Raw genomic sequence first — 24,415 nt, forward strand, 5'->3', positions numbered from 1 at the left:
CAATTGATGGAGTCTTGGATGTGATGAAACATGGTGGTTTTGTATTGTGTGTTTGCTTCCAATGCCTTTGTGGAGTGGTTTGCCATACTAGATGAACTTTTGGTTTTCTATTCCCTAAAGAGCTATTTATATTAAAATATCATTGCCAGTGCACCCCAATGGTATGTTTATTTTGAGGTTTTGAAATCCGGTTGTTGACATATCTCCTAATTGCATAAAAATAGTTCTCAGAGGTTAAAGGAAGGCTTCCCACACCCCCTCCCTGTCCTTTTTGAACAGTGAGTATTAAGAATGATTGCCTTCCTTCATTTCTTTGTGGGCCAGAGAAAGTTCTATCAGGGTTCCTACCCATAGATTCTTTTCTGTCACTTTGGATGGTTTGAAGGAGTAAGTGGAAACTTAATCTGACATTTAAAATTTGTTTCTACATATGTTATTTTCATTTGAAACTCTGAGTTTCTTCAATATTTATATTATAGAGTATAATTTAATTGCTTTCTGTTGCCATAACATATTCTAAGTGTACTAAAATATCCTATAATACAAGAAAGTTAAAAGTTTTGTTTGAGTGTCTTCTCTAAGGCCTTTTGAACTAGAAAAATCTTAGGTTCTTGAGTGGAGACTGAAAACTGAGATGATATTATTAATCCATTATCTACAAAATGTTTGTTTTACCCTTAAACACAGACTGAACCTGGTTATTAAAAATGTTCATACTTCTTATAAATCTAAACATGAAATGAGAACTCAGAATTAGCAGACTGAGAAGAAATTGTCAAAAGAAATGGGTAGGGAGGGAAAATTTTCATTCTTAAAATACTTGGTCTATGTGATGGTCTTTTTTTCCAAAGGCAAAGCTTCACTGGTGTTACCTTTAAACAAATATGTTAATCTTTACCATCTGTCTATATGTGCTATGCAACAGGAATACATAACTATTCCCATGTGAAGAAAGGAATTTCTTTATGTATATGTTAAAATGTGTATTTATGTATATAAATCTTCTTATTTATGTTTTCTATGTAGCACAAATATGTATCTGTATATGCCATATATCCATCTTATGGTCTTAGCCCATGGTGACTTGTAATGGAGAGAATGACTTTCTCATCTTTTTGGCTGAGAATTTGAAATTGGTTAATAAATACAAGTGATAAAACAAGATATAAATGGAATATAAGCATTTAGTGAGGATCTAATGATTCTTGTACCAAGAGCCATATAGTAATCATTATTAGGAACTTTGAATACTCTAACATTTCAATTTGAATTCGTGTTATTTGAAAACCCTTTGCACATTAGGATGATCACATGCACTGTGACAATCTCTCCCCTGCACTTTGATTCTAGCCCAGATCAGAATTCCTCCTGATGAAGAAAGAATAGATTTTAGAAAGCAGGGACAACACTGAGGTCAATAAACTCTCAGTTTTGTGTCTACCTTGACCCCTCTGCCTAGGTATTATAGGTGCCTAATTGTATGCTACCTGGTGGAAACCTGTTTCAGATCCATGGCAATGCTGTATTCTTACTTGATTTACACCTTGTACTGTTCCATCTTAATTCAGCATGATGGTTTATTTTGTGTTAACCTGATGGGATAAAGATGCTCAGGGAATTGATAAAACATTATTTTTGGATGTGCTTGTGCAGTTGTTTGCAGATGAGATTAGCTTTTGAATTGGAAGACTAAGTAATAAAGATCTCCTTCATCAGTGAGGGTAGGCACCAGCCAATTCATCAAGGGCCTGAATAGAAAAAAAAAAAAAAAAAAAAAAAACAACAACTCTGTTTGAGAAGGATGGTCAGCTCTTAGTTCTTGGACTTGTAGACTAAGACTCATACTTACGTGGTCAGTCCTGCCTCTCCCTGCCCTACCTCCTCATCCCCACATTCTAAGGCCTTCAAACTCAGATTGAGTTATACCATCAGATGTCCTGGTTCTTTCACTTTTATATGGCAGATCATAGGACTTCTCAGCCTCCTTCACCTCTATCTATCTTTTCTATTTTTGTTGTTATTTTCCTGCCACACTGTGCAATCTAAAATTAAATGTGGTCATTCTTAGGCTGATTACCTACACATGTAGCCTCAACTGTAGAACTAGATTTCTTCAGAAGAACAAAGGAAGGTTCTTTCTCATAAGAACAGTGTAAGTTTTATAACATGCCACTGGATGCTCAGATGAGATGCATCTTACAATTGAACTAGACTCTGCAACCTTTTCTTGGCAGACTAAGTAATATACAAAATAACTTCTCATGAATTAAAATTAATGCTATTATCAAGCCTATTCTATTCTGGTGCAGAATGAAGAAATCATTTGTTCTCAATAAAAAAAAAAAAAAAAAAAAAAAAAAGGAAATGAGATAAACATTGGACAAACCCTGGTGTGGCCAGCAGCCTCCTCTGGGCCGGTGTAGTGAAATGCTGCTGAGAAGCCTGAGCCCCTTGCTCATCACCATTTGAAGGTTCATTAAATTGGATGGAGAATTGTATTTAAATGCTCAGAGTTGGCAGGTCCTTTTTAACTCACAGCTTTTTAAATGCCTTCTTCTGCCAGTGATTGGTCCATCCACCTCATTTTCCTCTTAACATTTCACTAGCACCTCAGCTCCTGACAGTAAAGAGGACACAAGGCCAGGCAGATATCAGCACACTTGCTCAGCCCAGCAGCGGCTTGGGAATGAGCCTGACAAGAGCCAGGGAGCAGAGGCTTCTCATAAATAATGGTGTGCTCTTGTCAGTGGTTTTGGCCTTGCAAGATGGTGACATGTTTCCACACAGATGGGTCAGCTCTTGCCTGCCATTCTGTCTTCCGAACTTCCTGTTCAAGGGGATGGTTTTCATCAACCTTGATGCTGTAGAGAACACCTACTTTATAAGATTGGGTGTTTTGTTTTTTTGTTTTTTTTTCAACTAAAAGAAAATAACTGAATGTTTTTATTGTATAAAAGATTTCTTTAGAAAAGAATTAAAGTGGTTAGAGTAACCATTTCAGTTGTCCTTGTGAAAAGTTATAACTGTCATAGAGGCTTTCTCTTGTAATGCAAGAAAATTAATACTGAAGAGAACAATGCTATTGAGGCTCAGACTTCATTCAGTGTCACTAAGAAATTTTACCATTTGCTGTATAACTGCTTCTCTTATTTTTTTCTTATAAATAATCCCTACACGTATATGTCATTTTGTCCACTCATATCTACAAGTCTTTTGGCAAGAAAAATAATGTTTTCTCCTTTTTTCAGCATCTGGATCTCATTTTCAGAGGGACAATTCAAATGTAGGTCCTAGGGTGAGCAGGATTTGGAATGCTTGGAATGCCAGCCTCATTCAGCCAGGATTTACCACTGGGCACAAAACAAAGCACAGGTAAATTATGGGGACATGATCAGCCTTATTAGACACAGGAAATTCACTTTATCCAAGTAATAGAAAATGAATAACTTTCACATCTTTGTACATTTACAGAGGGGAAAATAACACATATATTTCTGTCACGTGTATGTGCGCACAAGTGAATCCTATTTTAAGAGTCCATAATATGTAAAAATAGAATCATTAAAAGCATACAATGTAGGAAGTGATTATATATCCTTCTACATTTATATTCAGATTATTATTACTTGACAGAATAACTGGGAAGCTGCTAGAGTCAATAGAGATGATTTCATTTATAAAAGTTTAAGAAACGATTTTGCATTATGTAATAAGAATGCAGAGTACCTTCAGAAAGAAACTGAGTCTCTCTCAGATTTTAAGATGAAATAAATGTGAAGAACAACATAACCCCATTAAGTAAAATGTGATATCAAATGTAATTTTTGAAACAAAGAAATATCCCTTTCCACTAGTGCTCCAATGACCACCAGAGAATCCAATTTGATTTGTTATACCTGATGAATTTGCCTAAAAGGAGCCCCAGTAGGACTGACTTTTACCAAGAAGTCATTAAGGAAGGTGTTGGTAGTCATCTCAGATGTGAATTTTTCTTCCTCCCATGTCTGAATATTTAGCAGAAGGGATGACTAAAACAACAAGGATTAGAATCCCAAACCAGATCAAGAGAAAGGGTACTGATGATAAAGAATAATGGAGAATGTTCTGGAATCCAGTTGCAGGAAGTGCAGCCAATCTTAAAGAGAGCTCTAACCTTTTTTGGTCTCATTCAGGCAGTCTCTCCTGGACAGTATACAAACACTTTGGTATGTGCCTGTCCCCTTTACAGACCAGCATCATTTTCTCCTTTCTTGGCTTTTGCTTCTTGATAAACCCAGTCACTCAGGGCATTGGAGTATCATTTGTAGAATTGTTTGTATTCTACACAATCTTGTACTTCACTTCTCCACAGCTAACCAACTCATTTGCATCCCAATTTCAAATTTCCAAGAAATAAAATCTGACTAACTCAGCCCAGCCTATGGATTATTGGTCTTGGATCCATCTAATACAAAAAATTTCACTACTTACTGTGTGACAGGTCCTGGTTAAGCATAGTACATGTACTATCTCATGTAATTCTCAAGCATTCTTGTTATGGTTTGGATCTTAAATATTCCCCAAGGGCCTATATGCTCAAGGCTTGGTTATCAGCCTGTGACACTCATAGAGAGGTTTTTGGGGGTGATTTGAAGTATTGTACATTAAGCAAAATTTGCTTTTTGTGTTTTAAATAATGTGAAAATTGTATTACTATCTGATGCCAAAAACTAGAAACAATTTTAATATAATTAAAAGCTTTATAATCCCTACACTTTCCTTTTAGTTACAAGGAAATAGAAACTCTCTTTTTGAACATAATTCCTACAGTTAAGTTGTATGCATTTGCCTTTCTTACATGTTTTTAAGAATTATTTTTTGTTAAAGAAGGGCATACCTATACATGTACTACAGTTATTAGAAATGATATAGCATGGGATTTGGAATTCTTCACCTTGATTATAGATTTCACTCCATTTTTAACTTTGGACAAGAGATATATGTTGAGCTTCAGGATTTTTGTTTGTTTTTAATTTAATAAACAAATGACATTTTAAACAATGTTTACTTCATCGATGATTATGAAGATCAAGATATAAAGTGGATATGAAAAAATTGCTAATTAAGGAACAGACACTAGTGGTGCTCAGTGTATCCTATGCATATTCCTAAAATAATAGTCTAAATTTGGGTTCCACAGACACATACCCGCTACAATTATATGCAAACATTTGTTTACATCTGCATCTGTTGATCTCCAGTTCAGCAATAAGTGACAGAACATCAAAAGTAACTGTGGCTTCATGAAATGTAAGTTCATTTCCCTTTCAAACATACAAACTCAGGATAAGCCATCTAAACCAAGCATGACAGTCCAGTAATTATAGGGAACCAAACTCCTTCTGTTTTCTTGTTTTGCTTTACTGAACTTATGACTTCCTTCTCATATTCCAAAGTAGCTCAAGCTCCAAGTTGTCATATCTACATTCAATTCAGCAATAAAGAGGACACAGAAGTTCATTAGATTAGACAAAGGGGAATGAAGGAAAGGGAGGGTGGATGGGAATAGGAAAGACCAAGACTTTCCTACATTCATATAATATGCGACCGGTGTAACTCCACAACATGTACAACCACAACAATGGGAAGTTATACCCCAAGTTATACCCCATACATATAATATGTCAAAATACATTCTACTGTCATATATAACTAGAAAGAACAAATAAAAAAATGGGAAAAAATTAAAAAAACAAAATGCTGCAACAGAAAAAAAAAAAAAAAAAAGAGGACACAGGCGGGCAGGAGTGAAAGAAGACCATGTTTAAGAGCACTTCCTGGAAGTAACAGCACTTATGCTTGTATCTCATTGGCCAAAAGTTAGTCATATGGCTCGTCTAGCCAGAAGCACAACTAAGAAATGTCTTTATTCTAAGAGTCCCACGATTAAGCAGGAACGGAGAGTGGCAAACAGGACAATCTTGGATGTCTTCAATAATATGGATATATATTTTGAAAAGAGAAAAAATATATAACTTTTACCAAAATCTTGATGAGGTATTTATAACTTATAAACATGAAAACAAAAGCATAGTTCCAAAGTGGAGTCAGTCATTTTTAGTATGTAAACCTATAGATGAAAAGTATCTTTCTACGTCATCTGCCATTGTGCTGTAAAAGATGGGTAGGAAGTAACCAGTCAGGCAGTGCAGATTTGGTGCTGCCATGTGCACAGCATAGATATCATTTGATAATAATTGCTTATTATTTTAATTTGCCATGTTAAATCAATTGCTTCACACATCATAAGTCAAAGACTTCTTTTTCATGGACTCTACTTATGATCTATTATTTAAAAGATTCTTAAACAATTTAAAAATTTATCTACACCCTTTTCTTCTTTCATCATTTTGGATACCAATCAAGGTTCCTTTTGAGAATTAATTGACTTTTGCTTTTCCTAATAATTTAATTTCAAATTAATATAGTCCAGTGAACTTTTTTCTTAGTTTAATTGCATTTTTGCTTTTAATGCTCTTGCTTTGTACAAAGCATCTGATCTTTTAATTTTCATGTTTTAAGTAACACATGTTGAACAATACATAAAATCTCAAAAATTCTCTTTTAATTCATTTCAAAAGTAAACAACTGATAAAAACAAATACTAAGAAAATAAATTGTTTTTAGACATTTTAATTGTTTTATTTTTGTTTTTATTGTACATAGTCTTCTTTGCTTATACATAAATTTGTAGCTATAAATGGTTGGGTTATTTATTTTAATTAATGTCTACTAAGAAATTTCCCTCTTCAGAAAATAGTCAGATGTCAACATGAAACACATAACTCCCCTTAAGTGGTTTTACTAATGTAATTGCTGAAGAAAAAATATGTCAGTTCTTTTGCAAGTATTAATAACAGTTAATTTTGCAGCTATAAAAAAATCAATATTGATTGACACAGAAAGATAAGTATGTAAGTTGTTAAAGTAGAAAAGAAGATTACAAAATAAATGTGTCTAATGTTTTTTCAAATATTTAAGTGTCAGAAAGAAAACAGTCTCTAGCAATATACACCAGCTACCCAACCTTTTAGTAGCAGCTATCTTTGGATGATGGGGTTAAAGGTGTTTCTTTCTTTCTTTCTTTGTTTTTTTTTTTTTTTTTTTTTACTTTGGGGAGTTTCTTTTTTATATCTATGGATTTTTACAGTATCATGTTGCATTACTCTTATTACTAGGGAGAAAAACTCACTAGCAAGTTTTTTTCCATTTTGGAGAAAAGTTATAAGAAAATAAATAAATAAAGGTAGCAATTTTCCTCCACCACACAGTTCTGTCTTCTAAAAATAAAACAGCCACTTAGGTAAAATTGTGCATCTCCCAAGTGACTACTGTGATTTTGAAGCGTAGCGTTTGGGAAACATGATATACAGCTGCTTTTGTTGATGAGGCTTCTTTGCTTTGCCTGCATGGGCTGAATTGCAATAGCTACGCTGAATTGCCTTAAGATGTGAAAATATAGAAACTCAATTCAATGTGAATTAGAAATTCTGCCTCCTGAATATCCTTCCCTTCAGAGTTGAGGACTCAATGTTAATGAGGATGTGTGGGTATTACTTATCCTAAGGTGTGAGATTAGCAGATGACTGCTGGGCAGATCAGTAAAGCTTTTGTGCACTGTACGAGCAAGAATAAACCAGCTCTTTTAACCCAAGCCCAGGCGTTCCCTTTCTCTGGATTCCCTAGTGAATCCTTCAGCTGAGTTGGAGACTCAAAGATAAAGCCACTTCTATGCTTCTCTGTGCCTACTGAGAATCCTGCCAAGGCCTTCTATGAGGTATCTGTGAATTTACCCTGGGAGAACACCACACAGTGTCCTTGGCTTCCTGTTCTAAATGACCCACTCCAATGGCACACTGTAATAGTACTCAAGGTAGAGAGAGTGAGCTGCCAAAACCTATTTATTGCTTTGCTGGCCTTGGACCCTACACATCCGTCTTAAGTTAAACCAGGGTCATAGGAAGAACTGTTTTTCTCTCCTGCCTTGCCAACACTAGGATCTTGTATAAAGATTGAAATAAATTATCTAGTGTTTCCCTGTGTTCATTTTCCCACCCTATGAAGTGCTGTTCTTTATAGATGTATAAGAGAATGAATTGGAGAAAATAGATACTTGTAGTTTCACACATAAATATTGAATATCTTAAGCTCAGAGATACATGTTAAAGGTATGGGTCTCCATGGTGGAATATTATGCTGCCTTTAAAAATGGCATTGAAGAATAATTAATGAAGTGCAAAGGTGGTCAGGATATTCTTTTAAATGGATAACTATCATCTGTTTAATATGTAGAGTATTATCTTATTTTTGTACTTAAAATTTTAACAATATATATAGGAAAAATATTGTATTTAAGTTACCTTTCATTAGGAGGATTATGTTTCTTCCTCTCTCTTTTAAATAAACTAAAATAAATTAAAAATTAAGTCATTTAAAATAAGTTAATTAGTGCTTATTTTCTAACTAAAATAGGAAATTTATCAGTAAATTGGAAAAGAAAAGGGACATATTTTAGAACATTTTATTTTTGGCAGTTACATTTTTTATCTTTTGAAAAGATACTTTGGACACTGTGAAACTGGTAGAAGGACAGCATATGGAAATTCTCTGTACTTTCTGCTGAGTTTTTCCATGAGACTAAAACTTCTCTTTAAAAAAAAAAAAACCTATTAATGAAAAATTTAAAAGTCCCTTTACATTTGCACTGCTTTGGCCATCTTTAATTTCTTCACAATCGGCTTGTGTCAGGAAACACATAGTAACACTTGAGTTTGAACAGGCCACAGAGCAGTACTTAGGAGCCAGATGATTCTGACTGTCCTCTGGAAGGAACAGGACTGGCTGCGTACTCTGAGGGCTACTTCCTCCTGCTGTTTCTCCTGGCTGGCTCCTCCTGGCCTTTGTCAGCCCTTGCCCCTTTCCTAGTCAAGGACCAAGCAGTCTCTTTACCCCTGAATGCCTGCGTATTGGTGCGGGCCCTGGGGGTTTTGCTGTGCCCAGTACGCAGGCCCATTCTGTAAGGCTACTGCAGTGCTGTGAAGCCACTCTTTGGGTTATGACCCTGCCCCCAGAAAGCCCTTATTGAAAGGTGAGTACGAGTACTAATTATATTGCCCAAAAGCAAGGTGTGAGGTCCAGGAGGGTAAAGCACGTTTGGGGTAAATGCAAGAGCTAGAAGGCCAAGATGGATGGGACGGAGATCTCCACGCCAGTCCTGACTTCTCTTTCTCCACCCGTGTTCCCTGCAGCAAGATGCTAATTTTAGGGGGAAGGAGATTGTGAAGTTAGAAGGAAACCAAGGAAGATTGGTGGATGGTACACCACTCTACTGGGCTTGGTTCTGAGGTAGAAGGTTGATCATCATCATTACCTAACTGACCAGTAACAACTAGCTAAGTAATAATGACTTCTCCCTGTCTCTGTCATCCTTCATAAACACATGTTGAAGTATGTGCCCAGCTCTGCCCTAGTTTCTGGGGCTGCAATGATGAGAACACACTTGTGGCCCTTTCTCTCCTGAGGCTTGCAGTTGAATGGGAGAGAACTGAGCCAATAAACACACTTTATAATGTGAAGTTGGAACTGGGGCAAGTGCAGTGGAGAAAAGGTACATGCAGTACTGGGAAGGTTTGAATCTGGCAAGTCAGATACCTTGCCCCCAAGGAAATAGCACATCAGCCAAGACCTGAAGGATGAGTTGGCGTGAACTAGGCAGAGGGAGCAAAAGGTTTTCCAGGCAGTAGGAACAGCATGTGCTAAGCCTCTGTTTAATATTGTTGATTGGATGGGGGCTCCCAGATCACGGAACAGTCTTCAATTTTTAATGTTCCAACGTCCAAACAGCCCATAGGACTCATCCAGGTGCAAGCAAATGTTCTTCTGAGCTTATTATATTTATTTTGGGTGTTCTGTATCAGCTATAAAATTTGTTTTTACAGCTGCAATTTTTGCTACAGAATTTGAACACATGTCATAAAACAATCACAAAGAAAAAAGCACACACAATGACTATTCTGATTCTGATTACTAAATGCCTACTGTCACCCAGAAGTTATTCCATCATCTTGATAACTGTAAAATAAGGATGAAAGGTCAAACTCTCAAATTTAGGTTGTCTTAACGTGATTTTCATATACTTTTAAATTTTGCTTAAGATTACAACTTGATTTTAAATATTAACCAAAAAAGATTGGGCCTTGCCCACAAGTTGTTTTCTTTGTAACCTTTTGATAAGGTAAAATTTTGTCAAGTACCATTTTTCTTGAACTTAGGGAACTTCAAAGATAATTAGTCCTGGTCAGAACATTCATCTGTGATTATTTTCATGGTGAAATGGTAGCATTAAATCTCCTGGTGTTAAGGAAATGATTTTATTTCAAAGCATAATTTCAGAATATTCTGTCTGCTCTTGCCACAAGTTTATGTTCCTTAAAGTTTGATTCTGTGAAAGGTGTTCAGTGAATAAAGTAGTAAGAATATGGATATGAAACATATGGGATACTTATTCAAGGACTCAGTTGATCATTTCCTTTTCAAAACATTCAGTTAGCAATCTGATTCACCTCTGCAAATTGAGGATTATACTGTGCATGTGTTTAAAAAGGAACTATAGTATGGTAGTAGAATGGCAACAGGAAGCATTATGCATATTTAATTTTTTTTAAGTTAAAAAGAAAACAAACTCTTACTTTGATAAGATATGGTACCAGAAACCAAATAGAAAATTATCATATATTCTTTCTTTTAAAATAAAACTTTCTGAACTAGAATAGTGATGCTATTGAATAATGTTAACGTAAAATATGCTATGACTATACTTTGAGATGTGATATTAATAATATAAAAACAATAAGTATTTAATATCTTGAAATATGACTATAGTTTAAGAAAGATAATATATTCTTTCTATTAGATGAGGCGGAGTGTTTTGGTGGTTGCTATGATAGTTTCTCAGCCAGTATTGAGGAGGTTTCCAGGCTCTCTCCTGATCTGACATCTGACTTCTTATTTGTGTAGTGAGTGTTCTTACAGTAGAAGTATTCATTATTTTTTCCAGATTTCCTTTCAAATTTATACAAAGTTTTTCCTCTCTTATCCTTTTCCCCAGGTTACTTCCCTAGTCTGTATCCTTGAAGTAATTTATATACAGTATAAATATTCCTAACACATGAAAGCTGTATTGAATTTATTGTGCTAACTGCTATCTGTGATCTTTGACCACTGCTAGTTACATGCCTTTCATCTGTGTAGTAATTATTCTGCTGGGATGAGCTTCTGCCGAAGGTGTTCTTGTTACTTTCAAGATATTTTCTGTATTTTTCTGATTAACTTCTGTGACTGTTGGAAAACCTAATTGAATCTTTTCTAAAAAGAAACATGCTTTCATAAGTAAACTCGTAGAATCATGCATTCTATTGGAAAATCATGGGTGTCCCAAAAGAAAACACTAAGAGCATTGTTAATTATAAATCACGATTGATTGAATCCTTTCTGTGTGACAGACACTAAACTGAACACCTTACACGAATTGCCTCACTGAACCCTGTGAAATCATTGCCTTTTTTATGCCTATGTTTTCCAATGAGGAAATTGAAGCTCAAGTAAGTTAGTAAACTTGTCCAAAGGCTCGTAAATAGTAAGTGATGGAGCTGGAATTCAGACTTTGAAAGAATATATTTTAAGACTCTGATTATATCTTTTTCCAGGTAAATAATGTTCCACTTTATTGCGTTAGTGTGTCTTCTGATGGGGCTTATTGAGTAACAGAGCCTCACCCTCAAACATTACCCCTTACTGCCCCTTCATCTCTTTCAGAGACCTTCAGGGAGCTAGGACGGTTACTTGGATTGTTGTCAGGATTTCAAAGGTTGTTTCAGAAAGTTATTAATGTGGCTTGTAGTTTTGGAAATAAGGCATAAGTGAGCTCTATCATGTCTTCGGGATATTCACCCAAGTAATAAATTCTGTGTCCCCCATTTCCAATTTCCAAAAGACCATTTCCAGTAACCAAGATATTGTTAGAATCTTTTAACAATAAGAAGCAGCTTTCCTGTTGCGTTCAGGTGTTCAATAAAAAATGGATGTGTTGGGAGCCATTTCCAAAGAATGAAAGTAAATGAGTTGACACTGATATTTCATATAAACAGCAAACTTCTGTAGGAGGGGAAAGAGAGAGATGGAAGGGAGGAAGGAAAGAAAGGAGGCATGAGACCAGTTTTCTTCATAATAAGCCTCAAATGATAGGAAATCCAGCCTGATGCCTGGAGCTTATTACCTGTTAAAGGAGATAATAGTATTTGAATTTATGAAAGTGAAATCAGGCCCCTCTTCTTCCTTCCCTTTTTATCTCACTCTAAAATCAGAATTTTTATTTTAAATGTATTTTAGGATACATTTCCTCTAAGAAAATATGCTTTTCTTACTGCCTTTGGAGAACTGTTACATTGAAGGATAAATTGTATATAGAATAATTGCTTTGTTGATTTTTTTTAGGAAGGTTAGAATTTCTAATGTAAAAATAGATAAAACAGTTTTCATAGTTGAAGTTGAGTGCCATGAGATCAGTACTTATAAATAAAAATTAAAGCCTGACAAAAGAATTATTCCCGATCATATTTCCAATAGTGAAGAATATGAAACTGCTAAATAAATCTTCACCATGTTATTAACAAGTGTATGTTAAACTGTTATTTTTATGAGTGGGACCTTATCTTAGGTATTTTAACTGTGAACATATATTTTTAAAATTAAAACTTCGACTTTGACATCTCAATGTGAAAAGAACTCAGGAAATTACAAAATGAATGATTTTTTTGGTAGGGCAAGGTCATTTCACATTTTAGTGGTTTTCATATCATTGTGTACCTGTTAAATTATATGGGCTTCATGTAATCATGCCAGCTTTTGTTACCCAAGAGACTAAATCCCAGGAAGGTATTCAAGATCCAGGTTTTCTTATGTTGAATCAAAGATGTGATCTGCATCTTTTACTTGAAGTAAAAATACTTTTCTGTGTGTTACTGTTGAGTCACAATTTTACCCTTGTATTAAATATTTATATTCTTATGTGATAAAAGTTGTAAAGTTTGAGTAAGCTTTAAAAAGTTTGCACAAGTAGGAAGAAGTCCTGATTTTGTTCATCGGAGTACTGGTCTCTTCACTCCTGAGTTCCCCAGCTGAAGAAAAATGATCTTTAGCTAGTAGATGTGTTGTGATACTTCAGGAAAAATGCCTGTAACTCTTCCTTTGCTTCTCTGATAACTAGGATATCAGTTTGAGCAGAAATGTAAAGAACAATTTCCAAATCAGCTCTGGTCTACCAGGAAGTAATAATAGTTCTGCTGTAAACATAACTTTTCCCATGAGCAGTGACTCCTTCTCCTCTCCTCCTCCCCCTCCTCCTCCTCCTCCTCCTCCTCCTCCTGTTCCTCATCCTACTCCTGTTCCTCATCCTCCTCTTCCTCCTCTTCCTCCTCTTCCATCTCCTCATCCTCTTCCTATTATTACTACTATTACTATTATTATTATGGTTTTGCATACTATCTCGTATAATTACAATGATAATATATATTTTAAATCACCTAATAGTACCTTGCTACCTCCCTGGACTAAAGACTGGTACCACATCTGGATATAATAACATCAGCCCTCTGTCCACAAAGCCCTCTGTGGGCTTTGGGAAAGTGACCTATTTTCCCTTTTGTACCAACTTGTATACTAATGTCACAGTTTTTTATAAGTTACTGAAGGAAGACTAAGGCAATCAGATTTGCATAATGAAGATGGGGGACATATTGCCTTTATGAGAATTTCTTGTGACATACCTCCCCAGGGAAAAAAGTCCTTAAAAACTACCATCTGATCTCCCAACCCTGAAGCACTTCACACATAGGGTGTTATTTTCCAAATGAATAAATAACACAACTGCAGTAAGCAGAACTCTGCCCTGAAGGAACCCACAATGTAAAGGCAACAGAAGGCAGAACCATAGACCCCCAGCTACATTATGGGCCCAACATAATCTTAAAAGCCTTTCTGATTTGTGTTTTCCCTCTCCTTATTTGCATTGTATTCTGCCAAGCAGGAGAGGAGGATTAGTTATTCACTTGTGGTTTGGAGCAGGGGCACTGGTTAGACACTGCCTGGGTCCAAATGCTAACAGTCCTTCTTTGGGCAAGTTAATTGACCCTCTCTGGTCTTCAGTACCACCCCCTCGTACCATTGTGAGGACTCAGTGGGGGAACAAGTAGAAAGCATTTGGAACAGGCCAGGCACAGAAGGGCTCAATAAATATTAGCCATTAGTATTAGAAATGACAAAATGTTCAATTTTATGTTCTTCTCTGCTAACAGATGTAGAACTCAAGAAAGTTCTGATTCTTTTAAAGTTTTTAGCACATTTTAAATAAAAAAATGATGAAACAGGCTTATAAAAATAATAGTGCATTTTAAATTTTTTAATTTTCTATTTGTATAATTTAGTATATATTTATATTATATGCTATTTACAAAGAAGTACTTGGTTAATGCTTTTAACCAAAATATAATGCAATATATTTTTGCTATTCAAAAATAATTGTAGGATAAATTCTGAATTCCCAGTTCCTTCTGTGTGTGTGAGCCAGTACAGCAGCAGTTCTTGAACTGTACACATGATCATCAAGACTTCTGGTTTAACTATTTACTATACTATAATTTCTATCATCATTTTAGGGCGTACTTCTACTTATTAAAAGTTGTTTACTGAACGATAGCATACTGTGCTACACTGCCAGAAGCCTCACAAATACCATGTTCACCATGCCTCTTGTTTGTATTAAGAGGTAGCATCCAGAGATGGACCTGAACCATCTAGGTTTGTGTAAATATACTTATGATGTACACATAATGGACAAGACACCTAATGACACATTTCTCAGAATGCATCCCCAGAGTTAAGTAACATGGCTGTACATTGTCTGCCTTTCTGCTTCTTATTTTCGTGAGGTGCATAGTGGCTGCTTGACGGGTGATATCACAACAGACTAAATCTAAAAGGAAATAAGAGAAGCTACCTGCCTTCTATTGAGCAAAAAATTTGAAACAATGCCATTCACTATTTTTGTTGTTTTTGAAAATATAGTTTTTAAAGATATAAAAATATGTAACTTTGTTAACATGTAATGGTTTTATTACATGTTATTTTTAAGTTTAATGTCTAAACAGCAGTAGATAAAACCCATATAAACAAAGTTTTGGGGAATTTCTCATTATTTGTAATATAAAAAAGTCCTCTACTAGGTATCTTTTTTTTTTTTTTTTTTTTTTTTTTTTTTTTGCAACCCTCTATATTTTTAATTGGGAAATAAAATTTTAGAAGACAGAAAAATATATCCCCTCCACCCCGCTGTAAGTTGTCAAAGAACCTGCAGTTAAATTCAGGCATGGAGTCAATTGATTGCCTCGGAAAGGAATTATTTTTTTCCCCTATGATTTTAGCTGCGTGTTTCCGATCTGTTAAAAGGGGCTGAGACACCTCCTTTGCACAGTTGTGGGGGGCAGGGTTAACCGGCACAAATCTTTTCTGTTTCTGGGGTCCTTGGTTTTGGTAGCTCTCTGTTTCATTTTATTTAGGATCTACCTAGTCCTTGGAGGTGAGGGAGAGATCAGTCACCTGGCTGAAATTGATTGAGGAAGAAATCCAAAGCACTAAATTGCTCCTATACAAACTTTCAACCACCTCCCACTGAGCTCTACTATGTACCCTGACCCACAGTTGTCCTGGTCATTTCTGAGATGCTGTGGCACTCAATTGCATGCCACATGGTGGCTTCCTCATCTCTAAGTCACTTACCACTGTCTGTGTGCTCTCTCTCTTCCAAGTCTACCTTGAATCAAGTTCACCTCCTTCCCAATTTCTTTGTCCTCGTGGGTTAGTAACATTTTTATTGTTTCACTGGCAGTTTAGGGGCTGGAAAATAAACAGATATGAGCTTATATATTCAGCCTTACAAACTTAACTAAAAGTTCTCACTATTGTTTTCTAAGCAATTGATCCAGATTTAAAGATCCAAAAGATTCAGTTAAGGACAGATTGTTGGAGGTGATTTTGCTTTCCTTTTTTACTACTTTGTGAACTTTGACTGCAAATTGGAATCACCTGGGGAACTTTAAAACTAGTGGAGCCTGGTCTCACTTCCACCGTCTCTGATGTCCTTAGCCCAGTATGTGACCTGGGAATAGCAGAATTCTGAAGCTCCCCAGATAACACCACTGCTATGAAGATTTTGGTGCTAAATTTCTGACATTTTTCCTGGGGCCTAGTACATACTGAACTGAAGACACAGTCAGCTGTCTATGAAGTTGTATGATTGGTTCATCTATTAAAAACGATGTGTTAGGTTGGAGATGGAGCTCAGTGGTAGAGTATTTGCATACTGTGTGCAAGGCTCTGGGTTCAACGCCCAGTACCATGAAAATAAATCAATAAAAATAAAAAATTATTACAATCAAGTGAATATTTTTAAACATTGTTTTGCTGAATATGACATTAATTCTTTCGTGAACACAAATGAATCACCTGCTTTGCCCCTCACAATTTTGTGGAAATATACTTAAAAAATATGACTTATAAGTGAAATAGGATTCTTTTAAAAATAAACATAATAGAACTATAATGGTACTAAAATTACTACCGCTACCTGACTGAGCATTATTTATGGTAGAATGTTAAAATAATTTATATTTCTAATTAGCTAAGTTAATAATAAATTGGTTGGTCAGGTTTTATCTGATAGTACTATTTACACTGGAAAAGTTGTCTGCTGAGGATGAATGGCTTTCTTCTTGTTGAATTCTGGGATGGCTTGGATGGAGACTATTGAGTAATTTTCTAGCCATTAGCAGTCTCCACTCTGAGCTGACATCAAGTTCCTGCTAGTTTCTGCATTGCCCTGAAGCTGCTCAATATTAGTGTTGATAACTTTACTTTTAGGCTGCTAACACAGCACAAGGTATTTATGGCTTCATTTTTATGTTCTACCACATTTGGAAAACGAACGAAAAGCCTCCAGTGACCTTCCTTCTAAATGGCATATCACATCTGCCCCCTGCCTTGGTAGCAAGTGCCCTGTCCCTGATATTGTTGGTTAGCTGTACTTGACTTTGCCCCCTTTCCCAGTGTTTCCTTCTATGTCCTCATTACCCTTCCTTCTCTATTCTTTATAGTCTTCCCCACTAAATGTCCCCTCTCCTTCCCCATCATTACTGTAATGTAGTGTATGTAAGAATCTAAAACTGCAGAATATGGGGGAAAGTATTGAAACATGAATTATTGGTAGCCAGAAATGGTTCCTTACTAGAAAAGCCAAATTAAAAAGAAACACACGTTATATTATGAAAAATCCAATCTTGAAGTTCCTGTCATGGTGGTTTACACTACTTGTTGTTGCCCAAAATGTACATCATGCATGATTCTGCATTCTGATTGAATAATGCTTATAAAATGTTTGATTAAACCCATTTGTTGTGGTTAAAATAGAATTAGCATTTGCATGTAAAATCTGTTCTTTCTTTAAGTCCAGGAGCTGTCCTTTCTCTAAGAGGTAAAACATACACATTTCACATTAACATTTTAGAGATGTTGATGGGGCCCAGTGCTAAACTGTGGCTGAGGCTGAATGGTCGGAACTCGCTGTAAGAATGGACATACCCCTGGGTCCTCACCTGAGGTCATTAAATTGATTTAGTCTAGATCCACTCACTATATTTTAATGCAGCTTAGCTGTAAAAATACAAGGCCCTATTGTATAGTACAGGCTGTGCATTGTTATTTTTTTAGACCTGTCAATGTAAAAAATGTGTCTGTTTGCCTTCCCCTATGACCTGAAAAAAAACTTATATTACAGAGTAGCAGGACACCCTGGAAATGTTGGTTTTGGAAGGTACCTTGAGGAATAACATATAAAAAAAAATCTGGCAACATGATTGGTAAAAGTGCCAGCAATACACATGTTCCTTTTGGGGCCCGTCATTACGCATCCTTTTCAGTTAAGTGTTGGGGCTAGGAGCAAACCACATGAAGAGCCTCCGCGAGGCTGGTGGGTCTCCCCATGGTGGTCTGCTGTGGCCAGAGAGATGATTTTTACTTCAGCCAGTCAGGAGGGAGACGAAGAAAATGGACACGTTCTCCAATACCCAAAACCCTAGGAAGCCACACTAAATATACTATACCCAAGATCTGCCCAAAATAAACCAGATGGTATTTGGTGTGCCAGGGCGTTTACCAGAATGTTTGTTGTGGATTGCTAGGACCCATGTATCTATCATAAGACTGGTGAGTTCTGGTGTTTTCTTTCTTCCCATCAACCTTTTTTTTTTTTGCACGTGGACACCAGTAGCTGTTTCTTCAGAACTTTCATCCTGTGGGTTCCTCCAGGGTGGTTCTGTTTTGTCCTAATGTGTACTGAGATGAATACCTTACAGGAAATCACTACACAGTGCCACATGTGGTTTCATAATGGGCCTGTTTTGAGGCTACTTTCCAAACCCTTGGGTCTTTGAGGCACTCTTTCCCAGGGGTAGCTCTCTAGTAGTGGCGGAGGTTTGAATTCTATGGGTAGACATAGGGGAAACAGGCTGTGTCCTTTTTCTACCTGTCATCCACAATGATGCGGGCTCCAAGAGAATCCTTTTGAGAGGGATCCTTGCCATAGTCCCTCTGCCCCAGGCTCTGAAGTGTCACGGGCCTGGTTTAGATCTGAATTCTATCACATCCTATCTGTGTGACCTCTAGCAAGTTACCCTCTTTGATCAGTTTCCTAATATGTAAAACAGAGAATAATGGCAGACCTTCAATGGGTTACTGTTAAGATTGAATCAGATAATGAATGCAAATTTCTAGTAAATAGCTCTCAATGTTGGATACCACAATTGGCTGTTATCACTATTATTGCTGTGAATATCCTATCTCATGTCCGACACCCACCAGCAATAATTGCAATCGTTGTTTATCTTCCTGTTAAATTTAACCTATTTATCTTTTTTAAAGTTGGACTTTAAATTTTTTTTTAAAGTTATTTTTGGTAATTAGGCTATTCATTTTTTAACATCATATATATATTTATTTTAGTTGTAGGTGGACACAATACCTTTATTTTATTTTTATGTGGTGCTGAGGATCAAACCCAGGGCCTCACAGGTGCTAGGCAAGCACTCTACCACTGAGCCACAACCCAAGCCTCCTAAGATATTTATTTTGATTTACCTGTCTTCAGCTTCTTATGCTCTAAAAGATTTGTTTCTTTAAATCAAACATTTTTAAAACTGTAATATAGTCTTTGTCATGCATTATATCTCTATTTTTTTTTCTATTCAAGTTCAACAAATATTTGTCAGGCACCTTCTCTTTGATGGGCACCAGGCCAGGAGCTCAGGATACAGGGCTAATTTATGCAAGATTCTGCCTTCTAGAAGCTTGGGGAAAGCAGACATCTAAAAATTCAACTATAATACAGAGTGCCAGTCATTGTAAATTAGAAGAGGAATGAAAAATACGCAGGGGAGGCCAATGCCGCCAGGACTTCCTTCTCACTGATTGCTTATGGGAATCTGGCCCTGAGAATCTGTCCCTGTCACCTCGCTGTTGAGTCTCTGAATTCCTGCTGTGGCTGGAAGGTGAAGGGGAGCCGCCCCTATCTTTCCCCATCTGAGAATATATACACTGAAGCTTGGGAGAAGATATTTATGTAATTTCTGTGTCAAAATTAAAGACCTGCTGTGGCAGTGAAGACAGAGATTGAATTTGTCATTTTCACCTAAAGAAAAATGAAAGACAAAAAACAAACCTGTGCTTCAGGATGGGATTCTATACCCTACATGACCTGATTCACATACTCGAAGAATGGTTTGGTGTGGAGCAACTGGAGGACTATATGAATTTTGCAAACTATTTCTTGAGGGTTTTTACACCACTAATTCTTTTAATACTTCCTTATTTAACTATCTTTCTTCTCTACCTTACTATTATTTTCTTGTACATGTATGAGAGGGAAAACATATTAAAAGAGCTTATTCTCATAATTTATGGGACGGTGCAGGAAAAACAGTGGCAACTCTGTGGGATGAACCTGCGCCAGTTTAGCATGGCTAATCTACATGAGAAAGCCAGAAAATCAGGATGGTGCTGGTTATGAAGTTCATGGGATGGAAAAAATACCAAAGGAAGGACCAGCACTTATAATTTTTTATCATGTAACTATTCCCATAGATTTTTACTACTTCATGGCTAAAATTTTTATCCACAAAGGCAGAACTTACTAAGTAGTAGCTGATCACTTTGTCTTTAAGATTCCAGGGTTTAGTTTATTACTTGATGTATTTTGTGCTCTACATGGACCAAGAGAAAGATGTGTTGAAATTCTGAAGAGTGGTCCCTTATTAGCTATTTCGTCAGATGGAGTTCAAGAAGCCCAGGTTAGTAATGAAACCTACAACATCATACGGGGTAATCAAAAAGCCTTTGCTCAGATTACAATTGATGATGCAAAAGTGTCCATTATTCCTATATTTACACAAAATATTCAAGAAAAATGTAGATCACTTAGAGGAACAAGTTTATTTAGGTGGCTTTATGAAAAATTCTGTTATCTGTTTGCTCCAGTGTATGGTGGTTTTCCAGTGAAGTTACAAACCTATTTAGATGATCCCATTCCATGTGATCCAAAGAGAACAGCAGAAGAATTAGCTGAAAAGACAAATGCTGTTCAAGCTTTGATTGATAAACACCAAAGAATTTCAGGAAACATTATGAGTGCTTTGTTAGAATATTTTCATAAAAAACAAAAGGTCAACTAGAAGTTGATTTAATATATCTATATTAATATGTTTGTGTCTATGGTGTTGTCTTCTACATTTTATAGATTCTATAAGTATTTTTTTAAAAATCATGTTGGTAAGCATCTTTCTCAGAACTTGTGTATTTAAATTGTCAATTGTTTTGCAATCTGTTATGTCAAATTTAATTAGTAACTTGTTACATGCCTAATCAGAAAATGATCGTATTTCATTTGTAAATTCTTAATAATTTATGATAAATGTATGGTTCTTGAAGTTAAGTTTTAACTACTTTGAAGTTTTCTGGTCACATGGGGGTGTGCACTTGAAGGGGTCATTGGGGTCCTACATTCTCTTCCCTCTCCCACTCCTTTTCACTTCCTAACCACCATGCCGTGAGCAGCATCTGCCACACACTCCCACCATGAGGTACTGCCTCTCCACAGGCCCCACAGCAACTGGGCTGACCAACCATGCACTGAAAACTCTGAAACCATGACTCAAAATAAGGCTTTCCTCATTTTAAGCCATCTCAAGTATTTTGTTATAGTAATATGATGCTGACTATCTCACCTGGTGGGTAGGAAGGTGTCAGGTGGATAGCAGGCCTATTCCTCTCCAGTCAGAGAGAAGAATGAACACAAAATCATGAAGGTGCAATGGATGAGAACCGTGTGACTGGAGCACTGTGTGTGTATGTGGGGCATCAGGAATTGAGATGAGGACATCTAGGGGTCTGGATAACAAGAGTTTTGGATGACTTGCAATTTAGGCTTTGTCCCCAACTGTGAGAGCCATTGCAGTTTCTACTTTCAAACAGTAAAATGCAGACCATAGTGTGCAGCCTAATGAAATTTCCATATGTATGCGCTCACATGTACATACAACCTTCCCAACTGCACAGCAGCCCTCTTCCACATCCTTCAGAGGTAACCATCCTTCCGACCTCTATCCCATATATTACTTTTGACAGTTTTGAACTTCAAATAACTGGAATTATACAATATGTGCTCTCCAGCTTCTTCATTATTTCATGTGAGATCCATTCATGTTGTTGCACGTAGCTGTAGCTTTGTTTTGTAACATTGTATCATATGAAGACCTCTCTAGGGCTGCTTGTGACTAATTTTTTTCCTTCACATGTTGACCTTTAGTTACCTGAAAGTAAACCAAGAATGTACTTTTTATTCATTTTTATTTTAGTCCTCTTTACAAAATATTCATTGTATAAGTCCCAGTTATCATGTGGAATATATCTGGGGATTGTCCCATGGTCCTACCTAAAGGAGTAAGGATCTGTCATTAGCTAGAACATTGAAGACCATAAAGTTCTGTTCAAGAGTATTTCAATTATTTGTTACTCTTTAGACTCCCATGGCTTTCTAACTCATCAATTATTTTTTTATTTGTTCTAATCAGTTATATATGACAGTAGAATGCATTTTGACACATCATACATAAATAGAGTTTAACTTCTCATTTTCTTGGTTGTACATGATGTAGATTCACACTGGTCATGTAATCACATATGCACATAGGGTAATAATGTCCGATTCATTCTATTATCCTTCCTGGCCCCATATCCCCTCCCCTCCCTTCACTCCCCTCTGTCTAATCCATAGTACCTCTATTCTTCCCTAGTCCTCCACTCCTTATTGTAAATTAGCATCTGCATATCAGAGAAAACATTCAGCCTATGGTTCTTTGGGATTGGCTTATTTTGCTTAGCATAATATTCTCCAGCTCCTTCCACTTGTAAGCAATTGCCATAATTTCATTCTTCTTTATGGCAGAGTGGTATTCCATTGTGTATATACACCACATTTTCTTTTTCATTCATCTACTGAAGGACATCTAGGTTGGTTCCATAGCTTAGCTATTGTGAATTGAGCTGCTGTAAATATTGATGTGGCTGTGTCACTGTAGTATACTGATTTTAAGTCCTTTGGGTATAAAGCAAGGAGTGGGATAACTGGGTCAAATGATGGTTCCATTCCAAGTTTTCTGAGGAATCTCCCTACTGCTTTCCAGAGTGATTGCACCATTTTGTAATCCCACCAGCAATGTATGAGTGTACCTTTTTCCCCACACCCTCACCAACATTTATTGTTGCTTATATTCCTGATAATTGCCATTCCTACTAGAGTGAGATGGAATCTTATTTGTTGATTGATTGTATTTCTTCTTCTATAAGTGTCTGTTCAGTTCCTTAGCCCATTTATTGATTGGGTTATTTGTTTTTATGGTATTAGTTTTGGGGGGTTATTTATATATCCTAGAGATTATCTGAGGTACATGTGGTAAAGATTTTCTCCCATTCTGTAGGCTCTCTCTTCATGTTATTGATTGTTTCCTTTGCTGAGAAGAAGCTTTTTAGTTTGATTCCATCCCATCAATTAAATGATTTTTTTTTTTTTCTTTTGGCGGTGCTGGGGATTGAACCCAGGGCCTTGTGCTTGCAAGGCAAACACTCTACCAACTGAGCTATATCTCCAGCCCTTAAATGATTTTTGAAAACTTACTAGTGCCAGATTTTGGGACATGTGACAAGAAATTTGTAGTGAGCAATCAGTCAAGATTGTGTCCTATTCTAGAGATTGGGAAATCCTTTCTTAAAGAAGTGACTGACGAGCTGAGAACTGAAGACTGGGTGGGAATTAACCAGAAGGAGACGATATTCAGAGGTTGTAAAAGTGGAAATTCCAGAAGCTGAAAGAGTAGGTGTATGTGGGATGAAGAAGGAGAGGAGACAGAGTAGAAGGTAGGGACAGAGACGATTATATGATCATGTGAGGATCTTGGATTTTATTACAAAGGTCAAAGAAACCTCTGAAGGACTTAAGGAGGGGAGTTATATGATACGTTATGCCTTTTTAAACTAGATTCCCTGTTGTACTTCCATGAAAGGAGAGGGAGCCGGTCTTGGGGATCTGAGCCCCAGATTTGGGCCCACCAGGACAGTGAGCTCTGGTGAGGGGCCATTATTCTCCCATCCTCGTCCCGTTTTTTGACATGTTTAGATATTTTCTGTATATTTTACCTTCCTTGCATCCTAGACTTTGAGAACTTCCTCCCCTTTGACTAAGATGTGAAGGGAAGCACCCAGGAGAACTAAATTAGAAACGTTACTTTCTTCTTAAATCAGTCTTCTTTGGGGTAAATGTCAGGATTTTAACTTTAGGCAGGTGAACACTGAAACCTCAGTGGTCTACCTCAGTGCTACGAGCTTAGCTTTATATCCAGGTGGAGAAGCACATTAGTGATCCCAGCAATTATACTAGTAAGTGTAACTAACCATGGCTACTGTAATAAAAACCCAAATTAAAGCAGCTTGCCCTAATAAAATTTTATTTTATCACATAAGTGAAACATGGTGTTTTTAGGTGATGCCTCTTCAAGAAGTAACTTGGGGGCATGGGCTCCTGGCCCTCGGGGGTCTCACAGCTTGGAGTCTTCAGCCTCCCACCACAGTGCTGGGGATCAGAGTGGTACAGAAGATTGGACCGGAGGTTCTGTTGCCAGGCCTGGAAGGAGCTCGCATCACTCCTGCGTTTTGTAGGTCAGAG

General features: G+C 36.7%; 1 protein-coding gene and 1 pseudogene across 6 annotated transcripts in view; both read left to right on the forward strand.

The window, feature by feature from the left end:
• The window catches only part of LOC306669896 (DGAT1/2-independent enzyme synthesizing storage lipids-like), a 497,646-nt pseudogene extending 474,644 nt beyond the window's left edge, over nucleotides 1–23,002 (forward strand). Inside the window, exon 2 of the transcript XR_013766760.1 lies at nucleotides 12,215–23,002. The product of XR_013766760.1 is annotated as a DGAT1/2-independent enzyme synthesizing storage lipids-like (transcript). The remainder of the gene's footprint in view (nucleotides 1–12,214) is intronic.
• Nucleotides 1–24,415, forward strand: part of SCFD2 (sec1 family domain containing 2) — a 398,565-nt gene that overhangs the window by 215,130 nt on the left and 159,020 nt on the right. The window lies entirely within an intron of this gene.

Source organism: Sciurus vulgaris (assembly GCF_902686455.1).
Source record: "Sciurus vulgaris genome assembly, chromosome: 9".
NCBI lineage: Eukaryota > Metazoa > Chordata > Mammalia > Rodentia > Sciuridae > Sciurus > Sciurus vulgaris.